This window comes from Protopterus annectens, chromosome 3.part1 (assembly GCF_019279795.1).
Source record: "Protopterus annectens isolate FY-2018-M chromosome 3.part1, PAN1.0, whole genome shotgun sequence".
NCBI lineage: Eukaryota > Metazoa > Chordata > Ceratodontiformes > Protopteridae > Protopterus > Protopterus annectens.
In genome coordinates, this window is record NC_056732.1 from 1,077,941,648 (window position 1) to 1,077,961,499 (window position 19,852).

A 19,852-nucleotide genomic window follows, 5' to 3' on the forward strand; every position below is an offset into this window, starting at 1 on the left:
AGCCAGATTGACCACTGGCAGCAGCAACAATAAAGCGGTTTGCATACCTCTGGAACTTTCAGCTGAAGAAATCTGAATAAAGCGTAAAATAAAGGAGGAACAAAGGCTCAAAAATAGGAAAAGATATTAATTATTTCTCTTACAAAATTACACGCTTACTTAAATAAAAGGATTTGTGTTAGTATGAATTTTCTGAAGGAAATAAAAGTCTCAAACTTGTATATATGTCATTATTTAGTAACTTCAATCTCCAATGACTGAAAACAAACCAAACAATTTAGGAATAAGGGAACAAAAAATAAAGTAAACACCTGGATATTTTTAAAGTGTTATATTTTTGATGTACGTAAAATGTCCCTCCAACACCATTAACATATACTACAGCAAGTTTGAAACATTAGGCAGAGGAACTATTTTCACCAAAAATATATCAAAAAATAATATAGTAATAAACATAAATAAATAAATAAGTAAAATACAATTTTAGAGACAGCCCACTCTCTAAGTGCAATAATGCCCTCCAGAGTTTGTGTTATTGAGGAAATAATGCCCTTCCAAGATATAGGAGGGAAAATAGGACTGTGTCTTTCATGGCTTGAAAAGTGAGATACAGGTCGTCTCTCAACAACCTGTAATCCACTGAAGTATAAGGACAGCCATGCTAATCTATTGGGGCAGTTGAAGGGTTTAAGACATTTAATCTTTTTTGTTACAAAATCTTTCGGGCCTTTCCATTTGAGCAATATGCATGGATTTGTGCATACCAAAAAGGGGGTATTGCATTTAATGGCTGGTCTAATAAGGGAAGAGCAGAGTGATAGGATGGCTTTTTTGGATCTTGAAGATATTCCCTTGGAAATTAACTGGGTCAAGCAGAATGATTTCCTGACTGGTATGGAAACATGATCGCATGACAGAAAGCTATCCGGATATATACCCAGGTCTCTTATGACCATATCTGTCTAAAGAGGAATACCACGTATAACATATGAGGGTAGCAATCTTTCAGCCAAATGTTACTATGCTGCACTTTTTTAATTTATTTTAATACTGTTTTTGATACACCATACATGTGCATAGTCCTTCCCTTGATGAAGCTATTTTATAAATGGTGGATAAGCGGATAACAGTACCTAGTTTGCAGTCATCAGCAAACCTAGTTAACCACATTTCGTGGATATTGGCCTGGATGTCTGCAAAATGCCAAAAAAGAGAGGCCCTGAAATGATCCCTGTGGTATCCTACTAGTTACAAATTTATATTCAGGGAGGGATCCAGCAACTTCACAACTTAGAATCTGTTGGCTAGCCAATCTGCAATCTAGTGGACAATGTAGGGACTTACAGTCAGCTTCTCTAATTTTTTAATACGACCAGCATGAAGGATAGTGTCAAAATCCTTACCCATGTTGAGATAAGCAGTGTATGTAGAGTGACCACTGTTCACTGGACCTGTAACCTTTTCAAAGAATCTTACTAGGTTCAGAAGACAGGACCTCCCTTCACAAAATCAAACTGATTGGGATCCAAATCAGTTAAGTTGCCTATGTCTGCATAAATGAGTTCTGCTATGAGATGTTCCATGGCTTTGCATATAAGCTGGTTAGGGTTATGGGTCTATAATTACATGGGTCTCTGCAGGGCCCACCCTTATGTAGGGGAGTCACAGTGCCTGTTCTCCAGGCATCAGAAACAAACCCTATCACTAAGCTGAGATTGGACAATTTCAGTAGAGGCTCAGATAGACCATTTTTGGCACTGATAAGAGGCAGCCTAGTATGATGTTTGACTTTGAGGAAGTATTATTGTTTAGCCCTCAACAGGGATTATAAGACTTGTTCCCAGGTGAACACAGGGAAAATTTAATTTTCAGAGCTATTGGGGTTAACAATGTGAGCAGGAGGGGTAAATTTAGCACTAAATCTGTCTGCTGATATATTAGCAACATCCTTGGGGTCAGAATGGGTGATATTATTATGGATGAGCTCAGTGCAGTCTTAGACATTATTTATTTATTGTTTTATTTATTGACGTGTATTTACCAGGGAAGTCTGAGTGGGTAATAAATACCTATTTTTAGAGGAGGCCCAGGGAGAAAAGCTCTAGAGAGTTAAATAACATCAAATAAATTAAGTGGTATAGATGTAATTAAAAAGCATATATATATATATATATATATATATATATATATATATATATATATATATGGATTCACTATACAATCTCTAAATACTGAAATGTCGAATTTCAGTATTTCCAGACTGAATAGTCGAAAAACCACATACACGAAAACCCACAATAACGAACACTACAATCGCACACACACACACACACACACACACACACACACACACACACACACACACACACACACACACACACACACACACACACACACACACATACACCTACCTACCTAAACAAACATAACAACACACACAAACACAATTAACCTACCTATAAGCAGGCACTCCTCACTTGGGGTGGCTGCACCCCCCACACCCCCTTACTTATATATTCTAACTCCGAGGTCGCACTAAACACACAAACACACAACAAACACCATTGCAGACACTCACACACACTAAAATCCCTACCCATTATCCTCAAACACACAACACTTACCTGAAACCCCAGATAATTCCACAAACCGCATCACACATCACGAACGCGACACCATGATAGCACTGGATTCGACATTTGCGAATTCGGCATAGTGTAGTTTCGGTTAACTGCACTTTCCACTATTCGGTCTCGACGTACTGAATTTCAACATTTCAGTACGTCGAGATTGTCTAGTGTATCTATCTATCTATATATATATATATATATATATATATATATATATATATATATATATATATATATATATATATATATATATATATATATATATATATATATATATATATATATATATATATATATGTATATAGGGATTCAGTTTAGAAGCTCGAAATACTGAAATGTCGAAATTCAGTATTTTGAACCCATAAAGTGGAATCCTGAGAAGAGCAAAAGCTCAGAAGTGCAAAATTCAATACCTTGAATACCAGAGGTTTTGAATTTTGTGCTTCTGAGGTTTCGCTGCGGTTATGGATTCAGGTAAGTGTGTGTGTGTTAAGGGTTTTGGGTAGGGGCTGTGGTATGTGTCAGTGTGTTTTGTTGCTGTGACGTGTGTGTGCGAGGAGAATGTAGCTTGTGTGGTGGTGTTTTGTGTGTGTTTGTATGTAGTGCGGCCTCGGAGTGAGAATATTTCAATAGGGGGAATGTGGGGGGTTTGCCCCCCACATGGGGGGTGCAGGGGGGTTTGCCCCCCACATGGGGGGTGCAGGAGGGCTTGCCCCCCTGCTTTCATGTAGTAGAGAGCTTGTGTTTCTGTGTGGAGAGGAAGGTGTGTGTGTGTGTGTGTGTGTGTGTGTGTGTGTGTGTGTGTGTGTGGAGTAGAAGTGCAAAATTCAAAATCGCCGGTGCGAAATTTTGAATTTCGCAGTTCTGAGTTTTCGTGGTTTTAAAATTTTGACTTTATAGCTTCGAAATACTGTATTTCGACATTTCAGCATTTTGAGGATATAAAGTGAATTCATAAATATATGTATATATATATATATATATATATATATATATATATATATATATATATATATATATAAAATACAGTTTGACAGTGGAATACATATGATGCAATAAAACATGAGGAGACACCAGTGATATAATAATAAAGAAAAAAAATTACAATTAAATATGACGCTCCTCATATATACAAAAGCAGAAGTGTAGATGGTTCAACCAGTGCCCCATCCCTCAGTTCTTCAAGTGAAGAGCACAATCAGATTATTATACTTAGATTTATGCCTCCAGCTCTTCCATTAAAGAGGAAACAAAATGAACATTCCTTCTACAAGCACAGCAACCAGGGGGTCAGATGTATGAATGACACCCACACACCCTCCTTCCTGTCCTAGCCATTCATGTGCTGTTAATGTGTCCTGCTCCCAACTCTTCTTCAACATATTTTATTAAAAAAAAACTTCTTTAAACTATAGAAAACTATTTTCTACAAATTTAGGAAACAGTTGTTACAGTTTAACCCTGCCTATATGGAGCACTATGGTACTCATATTTGGGTGATGCAGTAGTACACCAGTTAAAAATTATGAGGGGACCCATGCATGAGATAAAGCATTTAGGAGCTGTCTTTGTCCATTAATAGTACAGGAGGAAGTCCTGGGATACATTTTCTGTTTCCCATCCATAGATCCAAGTTGTTGTTTGAATATGGATAGGGGTGTTGTTTATGTGGATGGGGATTCTGTTCCAGTGCAGGTGTATTCCCTGTGAGAAATACTTGTCCCTCCAAACTGTTCTATCAATACTGCAGAAGAGGTTTAGATCTCTAGATCAAGTATTTCTGAAGTCATTTAGCTTACTGATGTGCAGTAAATCCATCAGTATTGGTTGGAGGATGCCTTGTGTGCCAGACACAGGACACCTCCTAACAGTCTGTAGGATACTGGGGGGTTTGAGTTGGTCAGTGCAGGACATGTTCTTTAGGCCTTGTGTCCTTTTATTAAGATCTCTTTGTGGGTGTTCCAGTTGTTGCATGTGTCTGGACACATACATACCAGAAGGGGCATTATATTCAATGAATGGCCTAATGATGGATGTGTAAAGGGGGGCAATGATATCTCTGGATTTAGACATGAACTCTTTGTTTATTAGCTGTGCAATACAGAAGTACTTTCTTTGACAATGGACACAAGTTGGTTGAAAGTTAAGTCACTGCCCACATAAGTTCCCAAATCATGAACAGCCGGGTAAATTCTTAGGGGTGTATTATCAATGTGGTAGTTTCCTGGGATAGATGACTTCTCAAAAAATATAATAATGCATTATTTTGGCATTTAGTTTCAGCACATGATTTTAGCACAAGTTACTTATTTGGGACAAACCTTCCTGCAGGATGGCTAAGTCATTCAGGGATTCCTAGCTTACAGTCATCCTGCAAACTTAGTCAGCCAGAGCCCTTTCATACTGGCTTTTACTTCAGATAGGTAGATGCCAAACAAGAGATGTTCCAGCATAAAACCCTGAGGGACTCCAGAATTGACCTGCCTTATTGTGGAAGTAATTTCCTCATTTTGATTCCCTGCATCCTATCTGTTAACTAGTTGGCATTCCAGCGGGTGACATATGGGTTTATTCCCCATTTAACTGTTCTACTATGCCTGAGTGGGGGATTCTGTCAAAAGTTTTAGCAAGACTGAGTTATGAGGTGTGTACAATTTCACCTTCATCCATTGCTTTGGTGACCTTTTCAAAAAGGTCCACAAGGTTGAGTAAACATGACTGCCCTTGACCAATTGAAATTCCATTATGTCTCTCTGCATGTCCCTCTGAGTGGAGTGCCTCAGATCTTTCACTCCCATATGGGCAAGCGTTAGGTCATAGTCATATTTATCTGGTATAAGGGATCTTAGGGCTCTTGTAATATCACAGATCCTGGTAACAGTAAAACAGCTTGCAGTCACCATGTTCTTGTCCAGTCTAGTGAGCTTGGAGTCTGTGTGGTTAACTATAGAGTCATCTATGACTCAAATAGTTCCCTGTGTGAAAGCAGACTTAGTGGGCATTATGGGCCTAGGCCTGCTTTCTTGATGAATCTTGGGTGAGTTTTGTGGATTTGGAATATGTGTGAGCAGAGAAGGAGCAGGTGTTGCCTTGTGTGCTTTAGGTTAAAATTATTTTGCAGTGAGCTCTAGAAAACTATGGTAAATATTTCTTTACAACCTCAGACTACATTATTGACATAGTAGTGTGATGTGACTGATGTGTTGTTGTAGAGGTATTATGCTTATCTATAGCGGGCTGATGCAAGATGATTTCCTCCATGTTTCTTGAATATTTAGATCTCTTGCAGGTTGTGGTATTGACTGGCAGAAGTAATGAACAGTTGGTAAGCATAAGACAGATATTACACTCTTTTAGAACACTTAATGCAAACAGATTGTCCATGGACGGGATGACAGCAGATTGCTGAATCATGTTGCCAGAGAGTGGAAAACTGTGGCTGGAGTCATACTTTGGAGTTGGTGGGAAACTAGTATAGTAGACCCAAAGATCTATGAATAAATAATTTAAGGAGATACTTTAAAGTAAGACTAGACTGTAGCTAATCTAACAGTAAATACTGAAAATACATTATTTGGTTTGTCAAGAATGATGAATAGTGGTGATTCACCTATGGGCTATTACCTGGATACTACTAGTGCTGGTCTCACCACAGCTTCGCACAGCTAGGAATCAATGTCCCTTTGCTTCTCTCATGAGAAGCAACACTGACACTAATCACAAGACGAGAAGTAGGCCACAGTCTCTTTGGTGAGCAGCAGTCTCATCTCAGATGTTCAGGAGTCTGCAGGCTTGTTCATAGGTGTTTACTAGGCTACTGACCCAAAGGGCCTTTTTAAGCCTAACCATGCATCCCAAATCGCTGACAAGTTCTGGTACCCTTGATAAGTGTAAGCAGGGGCTGGGGAGATAAAACATTTACAGGCTGAATTTATTGGCCAGTAGGTTTACTATATCTTCTAGCTCTGTATAGGTGAGTCTATTAACAAAGAGCTCTGCACACAATTGAGTATTGCCTTCAAGGTTGTGGACATAGCTAAATAATGCCGTCTGGTTGTCTTTGGCTTGGGAGGTCAAATTTACCTCATATTTGTCTTTGGCAGACTTTATTTGTCCTCCAAGTTGTTTGTTTGGTTTGATGAGAGTGCTTTTATCCTGCTGGGTGCTGCACCTCCTCATTTTTGCCATGATTTTTCCTTCTGTTATACAGCCTGATGATGCTGTGATTCCGCCAGGGTTGCTTGTTTTTTGAGTTAGTTCTGTACTTCTTCCTGGTGGGTACAGCTGCCTCTATGCAGGTATTAACAATTAACATGCTTGCATAGGGTTTCTGTGAACAGCTCTATGTAGGTAACAGTGTTCACAGGGTTTATAGGGGCTTGAAATTTTGCCAGGTTATCACTTAATAGTAGGAAGTTAGCCTTAGAGTAGTTCCTGAAAAATCCATGGTTGGCTGGGGTTCCAGGTTTTATTTTTACTTCAAAGGATATAATTTTGTGGTCTGACTTTATCAGAGAAGGCATTACAATAGGGGGTGTGCAGCAATCTTCCATATTAGTGATGACCATATCCAGTGTATTTATACCAATGGTTGTTGTATTGACAATGTATTCCAGAGAGTTTGTGTTTACAAAATCTAGAAATCTCTGTGCCTGTACATTTAGTGTTGTATATGATTTCCAGTTACTAGTGAGGTAATTAAAGTAACTCGTGAATATTGTTTTGGGTTGGATGGTGAGTGTTTCCAATAAGTTTAAATATAGTTTATGGCTTTCCTGGGTCATACAAGAGGACCTATTGCTTGTAAGGAAGTGGTATGGGTTTTTGCCTATGTTGACTGGAATGTGGAGAAGCTGAAGTGCATTGTTCTGTTTGACCAGACTTTAAGTATATTTATTTTTTTTATGCAAATTGAGATGCCTCCACCTTTAGTCCCTGTCTGTGTAGTAGCTGGTCTAAATGTGTGGAAGACATTATAGCTTTGCACTGCCAGTGTGTTCACTGCAGCTCTAAACCATGTCTCAGTGACCGCACAGATGTCAGCATTCTCTAGGGTGAAGAGAGCTTATAGGGAGTGAAGTTTTTTTGTTTAGGCTCCTAGCACTGAGCAGCAATACCTTTATTTATTTATTTGACATTTGTTAACCGGGAAACTTTAGATTTTCTTGGTTTTGATTTGCTAAGTTGGAAGTACTTTCAGTTTGGCATTGCCTCAAAAAGCACTATGGGAGGACAATGCTTTAGCTATTATTCCTTGGCAAAGCAGCATGGTCTGTTGACCATTTCCTTCCATGCTGAAAGATATTGCACCCCTTAGAATGACACCAGAAACTAAGCCACTGTATTGTGGGATCACTCCTGGGAAGGGTAAAATGCTGCTCAGTGTTAGACTCATACTAGCTTGGGATACATATTCTGAGAGCTCCATGATGCCTGTCTTCATATAGTCTTGGGAAATACTCAGTGCATTTACATCTACATGGATTATGACAGAGTTATACTGGTCCTTGAGGTCCAATGGTCTGAGTGCATGCATAATGTGGCAGATCCTGGCTCTTGACAAGCAACTGACCATGACTTTCTCCTTACTCAGCCCAGTGAAAGGAACATCAGTGTATTTCACAATGGAGTTTCCAATGACCAGAATGTTGAATTGTGTGGTGGCTTGTCTTATGGGCTTAGAGGCAGACACTCCATGAGATGTGGCTATATGTGTTGATGTGGGTGATGTTTTGAAAGAGTGCATTCAGGGCTGCTGAGTGTATTTGTTATGTAAACTTCATCTAGGAGGTCTTTGATATTTAGGAAGGTTACATTTATGTGCCTAAGAATATGTGGGTCTATGCGTCTGTTTTAAACTGTGTGTGATGGGTACAGCATGTGCATTACTGACAACCTGATTGACACTAGGAGTGCTATTATATGAGAGCTTTGCTTCCAGTGACATTGTGTAAAATACATCTCCCACATACCATATTTGTTTGACAATTAACTGGTTGTCAGTAAAAATGAGACAATTTTTACATTGCCTTAGGATGCCCATATCCATCAAGCAGGTAATGGAGATAGTGGAAAAGTCCATATCCATGGCAACAAACTTTTTTATTGATTAGACGGTTGGAGTGAAAATATAAACTAATGTCAGGAGTATCTGATTTGCAACTCTTTCTATGTGCAGGTAGGTACTGGTGAAATTTCAAGGTTGCTTTTACAGGAAAAATGTCAACTCAAGGTGTCTGTGTCTATACAGTGCACTACCAAACACTTGAGTGGAAACTAATATGTAGACCCTGATAAGTTATGGATGAAGTATTTAGGGAGATATTCTAAGGTTAGGTTAGTCAGCAGCAAAGCAAGCAGTATTTATAGAAAAGAAAAAATTAGCTTTGTCAAGAATGATAAAATGAGGGGATTCACCTGAATGTCTACTGCCTGGCTGCTACTTGTGTTTTACATATTATACATTTTAGACTTTGAGTAGATTATATTTTGTACTATAGTCTGTCATCTGTTTGTTTAAATTTAAATGTGCTGTGATGATGTCATTGAATGTTGATTGGCTGGGTAATAGAGTTTCCTTTTATTTAAATGTTGTTTGTACCTCCCAACAGTACTCTGATGAAGCCATTGTTATGGTGAAAGCGCTTAGCCATTGGGATTCTGTGCTGTATCCTATTAAACCAATGTTTTCATGTATAAGTTTGTATTTTTTATTTTCTTTTCTTAGTTTTTGCTTTGTTTGAAGTGTTGGTTGGTTTTACTTGTGCTGGTCTCACCACAGTTTCACCACTGCTGGGGTACAATGCTTCTTCACTTCTTCTCTCCCCAGGAGGAAGACACTAGCACTAATCCCAAGCTGGCTGCTAAGAAGCAGCTCTCAGGCTTTCCACTGATTAGCATTGTGATGGACATTTAGAAAATAATGTTGCTGTGGTCCTTCTCTCACCAGGAGCAAAACCAAAGCATTAATCTTAAATTGATCACTGAGAAACAGAATGCAGGCTCTCCGGTGACTGGTAGACTTGTACCAGATGTTGAAGATTTTAATAGTTAGAAAGACATGAAATAAGCTTAATTCAAGTTTTAGCAGTTGTAGATCAGATGAAGTAATTTAATTTTGACAAAATTAGCAAAGAAGTTGCAAATCCACTTTATATGTGGTATTGGCACAATCAAACACTAGGTATAATAAAGATATCAGTTTTGCTTTTGATGCTTGAGGTGGAAGAAGAGTCAGTAGTAGCATTTGTTCTGTCTCCCACAGGCTAAAGATAGACAAAAGTGTTCAAAACACCAGGTAAAAGCCCTCCAATTTCAGCTATTGCCTTGTAGAATGCAGAACCTTTCCTACAGCTTAAACGTTTCTGAAAATTGCCCTGCTCAGTGTGGCTCTCCAACCCCAACACCATCTTTTTGCTGAATGTGACACACTTATTGTCTTCACACCTGCAGCACCAGTTTTGCAGGCTACTTTTCCCCATTCAATCCTGCAGTAAGTATAAAGAAGGCCATACACAGTGCTAATGTTTCAGCATAATTTGATGACTGAAATTTGTGGTATTTAGTGCCATGATTAAGAAGTTTAAATGTGAGAAAATAATTTTAACTGAGTTACTTGTTCATTTTAAAAGTTTTTCTCCCACACTTATATTTTTGTTGACTTGAGTTCTAGGAAATTGTTATCCAGCCTGCCGACAGTCAGGAATGTAAACCTCATTAACTGACTGCTAGCAGGTGTCAGTAAAAAAAGCCTTAACATGATAACTTCCTAAGGTCAGTTTCTAAGATGTGTGTCTGTTGCAAGAACAACAAATGTATTAAATGTCTTTTAGTACCAAAATGTTCTCTGCATATCAGACTGGTAACTCTCTTCAAATCTTCAAGGATTATAAAGATTATTCAAGTTGACTGACAGTTTATTACAAATACAACGAAACCTACATACAAATTTATAGCTGGCCAAGTCAAAATCGTCTTAAGTAAACTTACAAACAAACAAACAAACAAAATAATTAATTAAATGTATTGCATTTTATTTATGCATTTCTGGCCAGGGTAGGACATTGATCTAAATGGATTATACCTCTCAATTGTCCAGAATTTCACTGAATATCCAACATTTTTGCCTTGTATTCTTGATCTGTTTGTCATAAAATGTGTGGCTTTCTGGCAAATCATTGAGGGCTGCAGTCACTAAATAATGATATTCATGTGACTTTCAGACTCCATGTCCTTCAGAAAATGCACGTTAATGCAAACCCTGTTATTCTAGCAACTTTCTGAGTTTATTAGTGAAGTATTTAAAACCTTTCCCTGATTTTGGCCATGTGTCCCACTATTGTGTTTGGTTTTGTCCAGATTTCTTGAGCAAAGAAGTTAAAATGCATGAAGTGGACCATTTACAGGTCCACCCTGGGTTTTACAACCAAATAAAAAAGGACACAAAGTAATTATCAAATAATAACGTGGAACTATATAACAACATAAGCTCTTTTTCAATGTGCTCTAGGTATTTTAGTCATGAAAAATGGCTTTGAAAAGAAAAGCCTTCTTGCTTGGTAAAACTTGTATCACCTGGTCAGATAAACTCACAAAAAGGAAAATGAGTGACTACAAGTCTATGAGGAGGGAGAAATTATTACTGTGATTTTTTTACATTAACTGTTATTCCATAACATCCTCCAGTTATACAATAATTGATGCACAGTATTGATTCACAGCAACATGACAATTCACTTTTATTTAGATGTTCAGCGGGAGGCAATAATATAACTTTTCATTTTCCTAATTTTTCCATCAACATAAAACAAGCAACAAACAATACCTGGAAAAGTAATAACACATGAAGCAATACTGCATCAGTGTATACATACACTTTAAAAGTATAAAACTAACAAATTCTATGTATATGAATAACCATGTAGGAAAATTGTAATTGTATAAAGTGATAATCGTTGTGCAGGTATTCTTTCTAAACTGGAATTTTTTATGGTGTAAACAAACAAGACATTGTGAGTTAGTTTGTGGTGTTGAACGCTTATCAAATGAATATGTTAAACCATTTAGAAAAATAGTGCCCATTTTAAAATGAACCCTAGAAAAAAGATGGAACAGTTGAAAAATTATATAAAGTGTGCTGATGAGTACACCAAGCAACATTTGTCATATATTATAAAAACAGTTTACAGCATATCTGGTTTATTATATAACTGGAGTCAGAATGGAGAGATGATAAAATCAGCAAGCGAAGGAGAGTAGTATTACTGGAACTGAATTCATCAAGTCTTGATGAGTACCTTCATGAGGTGGATCCCAGTTTTACAAGATCTCACCGGGATGACACTGATATATTTCTAATTGAGAAGAGGAACCAAGCAGGGGTGTCCTTTCTCTCCTTTGTTATGTGCATTATATTTAGAACCACTGGCAAAGAAAAGGAGCTCAGGTATTCAAGGATATAATTGGTATGGTAGTGAAGAAAAGCTGGTTCTATTTGCAAGTAACATTGACAGAACCAAAAAGGGACATTACAGTGCTATGAAACACATTGAGACAGTTTCAGACCTTTTTGGGATACAAAATTAATGAAGTTAAACCAAAAGCATTAGCGGTATATTATGTACCCACATACAAATTGGTTCAGCAATATTCATACTTATGGGGACATGATAAAATTAGTATTTAGCAGTATGGATTAAAAATGATTTCAGCATGGCAGCTAAGGATATGTGGGAAGAGACTAAACAAATGATAATACAAAACCTAAGAAAATGGAAGCTCTGTTATATGGATATCGATAGTAAGATATAAGCAGTTAACATTTTTTAGTCCATTTAGTCTTATACACAGGTCAGGTATATTTTTTATCAACCAGAGGAGAAGTTGTGAATAGCAATTGATAAAGAGTTGAAGGATTTTATCTGGGAGATGAAGACAGAAAGAGTCAAGTGGGATAAGTTTATTCTTCCAATAGAACAAGGCGGATTGGGATTACCCAATTTAAAGGGGTATTTCAGAGCAGCACCATTAAAGCTTCTATACATAAGAGATGATGATGAAACAGGGTGGAAGTTCAAGAAACAAGGAGAGAGTGGGATTTTGGATGCAGACCTTTAAGGAATATTATATTCATAAAGTAGCAGAAAGTTCTAAGAACTAAGCCAACTCAGGAATGGTGAAAGGAGATTGTGCCGATAGGGATGACTGTAATTAGGGATACAGAATATAAGCAAGAGGGGGTTGGAATTTATTGGAGAAAACTGGCAAAGGAATCAAGATATTGGGAGCAAATAACTAACAGAGAATGTAATAGAATGGGAAGACACCGAAACTTATTTGGACTTCAGGTTAGAGATTCCCTTCCCTATCAAGGATTGATATCAGAGTATAGGCAAAGAGAGATAAATACGGGGGGTCCTAAATGAAATACCAGCACTGGTAGAGTTTTTAGTAGAATCTAGAACAGAAGTTGCCGTTAAGAAAGGAAAAATTAGTAGAGCATATAAAATATTGCATGATAAATATAAGAATCAATCAGTGGACGTTAGAAAGGACTGGGGGAAGAGAAATTGGATAAGCAATTTACAAAAAAAAAAACAATGGAAGATATAGGTATGTCTTACAAATATGCAACAAAGTCTAGATTTAGGATTTTTGCTTGGAAATGTTTACATATGTATTTTTATACCCCAAGTAAATTTCAAAGATTTTTTCCTGAGGTAGACAGCAAATGTTGGAAGTGTGATGGGGGAGATAGAGATAACTGGGAACATATTTTCTGGGAGTGTAATATGTTGGCAGACTTTAAAGATTCCCTGTAGACTGCTCTGTTGGAGATGTTGGGTGAGCAAATTGGTGTAATTAAGCAAATTATTTTTTGAGCTATGATACAGACTCTGAATTGCCTAGACATAGTAAGACCTTGTTGAGTCTAATTATGATGGTTGCCAAAAAGCAATTACTAGAAAATCGAAATCAAAGTCTAAACCAACTTAACTAGAAGTAGCGAAAATAGTAACAAAGATAAAACAACTGGAATTGAGAACTTTAGAAAAGGGTAGAAACAAATTACATAATAAATAATGGGAGGTGTAGGATCAATACATGCAGAGGAGGAACGAGGTTTAAAAGAAGGCAGGATTTGAAAGTGCTATGTAGTGGCTGACTGACAATGACTGGATATATTGCAAGTGATGTCTAATGTTTGCAGCTACAGTTATGTTGGGATGGTTTGTAATATATAATATTTTCAACTGAGATTGTATCTGTATGGTTTATTTTCATTTATATAAATGTAAGATTGCCTATGTCATACATGATAATTTAATAAAGATGTTTCATGTTTAAAAAAAAAAAAAGGTGACACTGATATATAGATTGTATTTTATATAGCAAATATCATGGACAGAAGTGTGTTAAAAAAATAAAAAAAGACAGCTGGGTGCATAAGTCTCAGGACAAAAAAAGTTCCCAAACCTGACAGGTGCACGGGTGCCAGGACTAGAAAAAATGACAGTGTAGAAACCTAAAAACACGGAAACATTCCTATAATGGGGTTAGGCCAGGCTCAAGAGAAGGACAGCCTCCCTGTTGTAGAAGTAGCGGTCTGTATAAACCACAAAAACTGATATGCCAAAAAAGAACCATAAAAAATATAGACTGGTCTATTGAGGATAAGAAAGAAATTATGTGTTGTTACTATTATGTAAGAAGCCCAGAATTTCTAGACAGAAGTTAAAAAAAAATATTAAGAGAGAAATTAGAGGAAAGCAAAATACGTGCACAAGAAAAATTGTCAAATGCTTCAAATGCAAATTTGTGTTCATTAATACAACAGATTCCTGAAAATCATTATATAGACCAAAAACACTAGGTGACCGGAAATAAGCAGCCAAAAAGCGATAGATAACTTTTTGTTCTTTAGTAAATTCTGTGCTTAAACATTATTTAAGAAGGGTGTCCTCACATGCGAAAAATACAAGTGAAGTTTGTAAGAGCATAGGGGGCACAGTCTGGAATGACAATTTCTATTGGGTGAGTGTAGATGTCAAGTCACTATACACAAGTATTAATAGAATTTGGGGACTAGAGGCAGTTATTAAGATGTTAGGAGAAGGTCCATGTACTTCTTACATTATTAATTTGTTAGATTTCTGTCTAACTCACAATTGTTTTGAATTTGAAAAAACTTTTTTTCTTCAGAAGTAGGGTACAGCAATGGGTGCCCCTTATGCTCCTTCATATGCCATTATATTTATGGCACATTTTGAGAACTTGTTCATTTATCCCAATGATTTTTTTCGGAACAAGGTGGTAAAGTATAAAAGATTTATTGATGATCTTTTATTTCTTTGTGAAGGTGATTGTAGGGACTTTGATAAATTTATTAGTGAGTTAAAGAATAACCCTTGTGGTTTGGATTTCACGTATAAGATAGGGCGTTGTGAAATCCAATTTCTTGATGTAAGTTTTTATGTGGGGTCTGACAGAAAAATACAATTCAGACCTTATCATAAAGAAACAGCCACTAATAATTTTTTACATGCCATAAGTATGCATAGTCTCAGTCTTATTAGTTCTTTACCAGTAGGTGAATTTAAGCATATTGCTGTTAATACGTCAGAGAAACATATGCTTGGGGGCGTGGCTAGGATGCTGAACTGATAGCTGCACTTCATTTCAGCTCTCTTACCTCAATACAATTCCTGACAGGAATTTTACAAAATAATATTTAATTTGAAGAAATTTTTATTACTAACTTATTTCTAATAACTCTGAGCATCTATAAGAAAAATTTTATTGTCAGAACTTGAATAATTCCTGTCAAATTAATTACTGGAAAATCAGCACCAATGTCAGCTTTACAGCATGAGTCATCTAAGGAATACAGCACAAGACTCTCAAAAAAGACCTGCAGTCTCTCATTACAAATATACAGGAACTTACAATAAAAATCGACAAGATGGACAATAAAATAGATACTTTTAAAGAAAAGTGCTCACAACAACTGGAACAGCTTCAAGAAATGTTTACACAGCAGAAAGGACAGATATCACTTATTGAACAGTCATTAAGTGACATTGACACTAGAGTTCAAGTAGAAGAACAACAAACTGAATTCTTACTTCAACAGAATACATATTTACTAGAAAAACTTGATGATATGGAAAACCGAACAAGAAGAAATAATATTAGAATATATGGTCTACCAGAAAAATCTGAAGGGGACAATATGATAAACTTTCTTACCACCTTGATACCAGATGTAACAAAAATACCTGAAGCTCTTTCATATGGTATAGAACGGGCGCATAGATCACTAGCAGCTTCTGGAAATGCTTCTTCTCCGTTTAAGAACAAGCCGAGATCTATAATTGTGAGACTTTTTTCTACACAAGATAAAGATCTTATATTAAGAAATGCTTGGGCAAATTCTCCCATCAAATACAATGATTCATTAATAAGATTTGACAATGATTATTCTACAAAGGTGGTTTCAAAAGAAAAGAATTTCTACCAATAAAAAACCTTGAAGAAAAAGCAACTGAAAGTCCATCTTTTATTTCCAGCAAGACTGAAAGTTTTTCTACCAAATGGAATAAAAATCTTTGAAACAGTAGATTCAGCAATAAAATACCTTACCAACAACAACATCCTAACACATGAAGAATCTATGGACTGGACAATAAGTACACAAGAGAAATGCTGAAGTAAATAATTGGAAAACTGTTGAGCAAAAGAAAAAAAACTAAAGGACAAATAATCTTACATATGTTATATTCTGTAAAATCTAAATAATAATACTAACAACAAAAGAAAAGTTCTTACTGTCTTCAAGTTACACCAAAACAGGTACTGTTTTCAATTATATTTTAAATGTCAAAATTAGCATAAATGTAAATACATTTATCTCAAATCACATCAATATACTAAGCATAATTTAAACATTACTCTATTTTTCATTATTATTCATCTATTATTTTAATATTCTTAATCAGAGTAATCAATGCATAATAATGTTCCCAAATAGTTTATTTATTTATTTATTTTCTCTCTTTGTGTTTTGTTGTTTTTATTTTTCTCTTCTTTTTATTAAATCTTCATTAACTTATAATACTTTAATCAGTATATGGTTATATTGCTTAATAGGTATAGTAATGGCTGTTATATAACTTATTATTAGTTACATCCCTGATAGTATTACTTTTTATAAGTTAAAAGTGTCCCTGTTTGGATAAACGCCAATGCTGGGCAGAAATGTGTTGCTTTTGAAATGAAGTATTTCAGTTAGGATGTATCATAAGACTACTTTAAATAATCTTAAAAGATGTTCTGCCTTTGACCCATATGTGCATACTGATATAGTCCAGTGAAAAAATATGTTTTAAGTGATATTTTGAGGCTATAAGTCAGGTGTGTTGTGGCTCCAGACATCCGGAGTTGAAAGATGCTTGTGACTAGCTTAGATATCCTGTTGTCTTTTCTTTTGTAGAGAAATAAGGCATAGCATGTTTAAAATGCAAAGTTTGACAGTTGTGAACACTACTCCGTAAACTAGAGTGCTTGCGTGCCACTACATGAGTTTGTCACCAAATAAGAGGAGGGAAAAGAAAAAAGAAAAAACACATACCTTTCCCTGCTTGGTTCTCGAGACAATTTAACAGCCACAAACATCACTAGAAACTTGAGTTACTTATTGCTTGTCGCATTTACTTGTGTACGCCATCCCCTGACTCTTTCTAATTGACGTCTAGTCAGAAAATAAGCTAGGTTCACATTTAAAGATACAGAAACCTAAATTCCTTCTAAGGAAACATAAATAATATAAAGGTTCATATAAATATACACAGATATTTATTTTTGAAGCACTTTCAGTTTATGGCTACTGATGTCTTCTAGCACCTTGATAGATAAGGACATATATCTGCTTGTCTTTCTATCAGTTTAGATTTCCAGACATTTTAGCTATCCCTTACTATGTTTTATACAGCAGAGTTTAAAAGCAGAAATTAATCATCAGCAAATAAAATCACTGCTGTTTTACAAATTCTCTAAAGAAACTAGTAAATGTCAAGCAACTGACAGGTTTGTTTTGGGGAGGGTTGCCATTTCCCATGCTGGTGCTCCTGCAGAATACTACTGATGTCCTGCTGCCAAGTTATGCCCTCGGGTGGGCAGGTGGGATGCAACAAGAAGGTTGGATGTGCATTTGGCAAATCAAACATTTAGATGGCGGTATGGTATACTAGATGGAGAAAGTGGAAGCAATGATTGTATAGGCAACTATAATGAGTAACATAACAACAGTGGATTTGACCCGGTGTGTCAATTATACAATGTTTATATCCCATGTGGCTTTGGGCTTTGTCGAAGCATCTGTGTTCTACACACATATTGTGTTGGATCTGATTTGAGTGGAAGGGGAGAGGCTTAGCCCACACCCTAATTTGTTACTGGGTTGCCATGCATTATGGGCATGCATTGTGGCAGGTACTCAACGGGCTATCCATCCTTAGATGGCTCATGCTGTTCCGTTTGCTCATCTGAATGGTGACTGCGGCTGTGCTCTTCTTGTTATGTTGCCTGGCTGTGGCTTCACCCTTCTTATAATATTGCCTGGCTTTTACATTATCAAGAATGACACAATACTAGTGTATGCGGGTATATCATGTTACTGTTAGTGTGGACAAGGATGCTTGACAATGCAACTATGATTCTTGGACCTTTCTGCAGACGGGTGTGTTGTCTGGCAGTTGAGAGCCTGGTTGTTCCTGATCAGCGGACCTGTATTTTTGTGTTTCAATGTGACTGCATGAAAGGATGCCAGTATTGGTCTGCAAGTTTGGTGGGCAGTAGATTCGTTGGGGATTGATTTGAGGAGACACTTGTATTATGGCTGGGGCACTTGACATTTGATAAATGTATCCTCTCAATGATGCGTTCTGTCTGGTCATTGGCTGTAAAACAACTTTTCTGAGAAATATTGTTGTGGTGCCAGTTAATGATTTGGATTAAATGTTTCTATATACAGTCGTGAAGCAATTGCCAGGATAAAATGGTACTCTTGCAGTGCATGGATCATCGTGGCTGTCCTCCGATGTTGGAGGAAAAACAAGCTTCTTGGACACCTTTTGACGTGGTAAAGGTGTTACCCCATGGTTTGAATATGTTTTGTCTCTTTGCTGCAAAATGGGTTGGGAATTTTGGCCTGTAATATTTTCGTACATGGTGGTTTGAATCTTGGCAGCTTCCATTGTTTTGATGTGTTCTCCGGTATACTTTTGTTCAGTCATAGGATTGAATTACTGGTGTTGAGTAGGTCAGGATTGTATCTCCAGCACTTGTTGTCAGCAGATAGACGCACTGGTTGGGTGTCAGTCTAAGCTGTGGGAGTTGATGTGTGATATACATAGATGTTTGCTTTGAGGGTGTGGTCAAGTGCGCTGCAGTTTTACCTCTGTACTGTGTCAGTTTTCATTGTGCAGGGTCCCTCTGAGGGTTGATGGAAGTGTTGGCAACAAGACACTCAATCAGGTAACAACATTATGAGTGGTCTCTTGGATAAGGGAGCTGTCTAAATTGTGATCTTGTTGTCTCCAGCCATGGGAATTGTCATTGAAAAGCTGAAAAATGCAATCAGAGGAACATATTTAATGTCTACTAAAGAAATATTAATATACTTATACATTGTATCGCATTTCAGTTTATGTTAAACATGAAATATGATGTGGTTTCAGAACTATTCATGTTTTATTCCAATATGACTTTGCAAATATTAATTTAAACACTGGTTTCGGACTTGAGTAGTCTAAAACAATTGCACAACAATGGTACTGTATTATACAGTAATGTCAGTAAATAGTTTTCAACAGATGTATGAAATATACAGTTATAGATTTTAACATGATGTTTATTAATACCCTAAATTATTTTGAAATGATACTACCTTAATCTAAATATTTGTACCTTTTGAAACCTGCTTAGAAGTAAGTATTATTGAATTACAATAAGATGAGTAAAGAATATATGTATATATTTTAGCTGATTAGATTATCTTAATATATTATTCAATTATCTTTATTTAAAACTAAGAGGATAAGAGAAACTGATCCAAATATTATTTGTGAGGGTAGAAAGTTTGTTTGGTTAGATTCACTAACCAAGCGAAGAGGTATATTACCTCATAGCAATAGGGAATGGTTTTAAGGTTAAGAATTACAAGT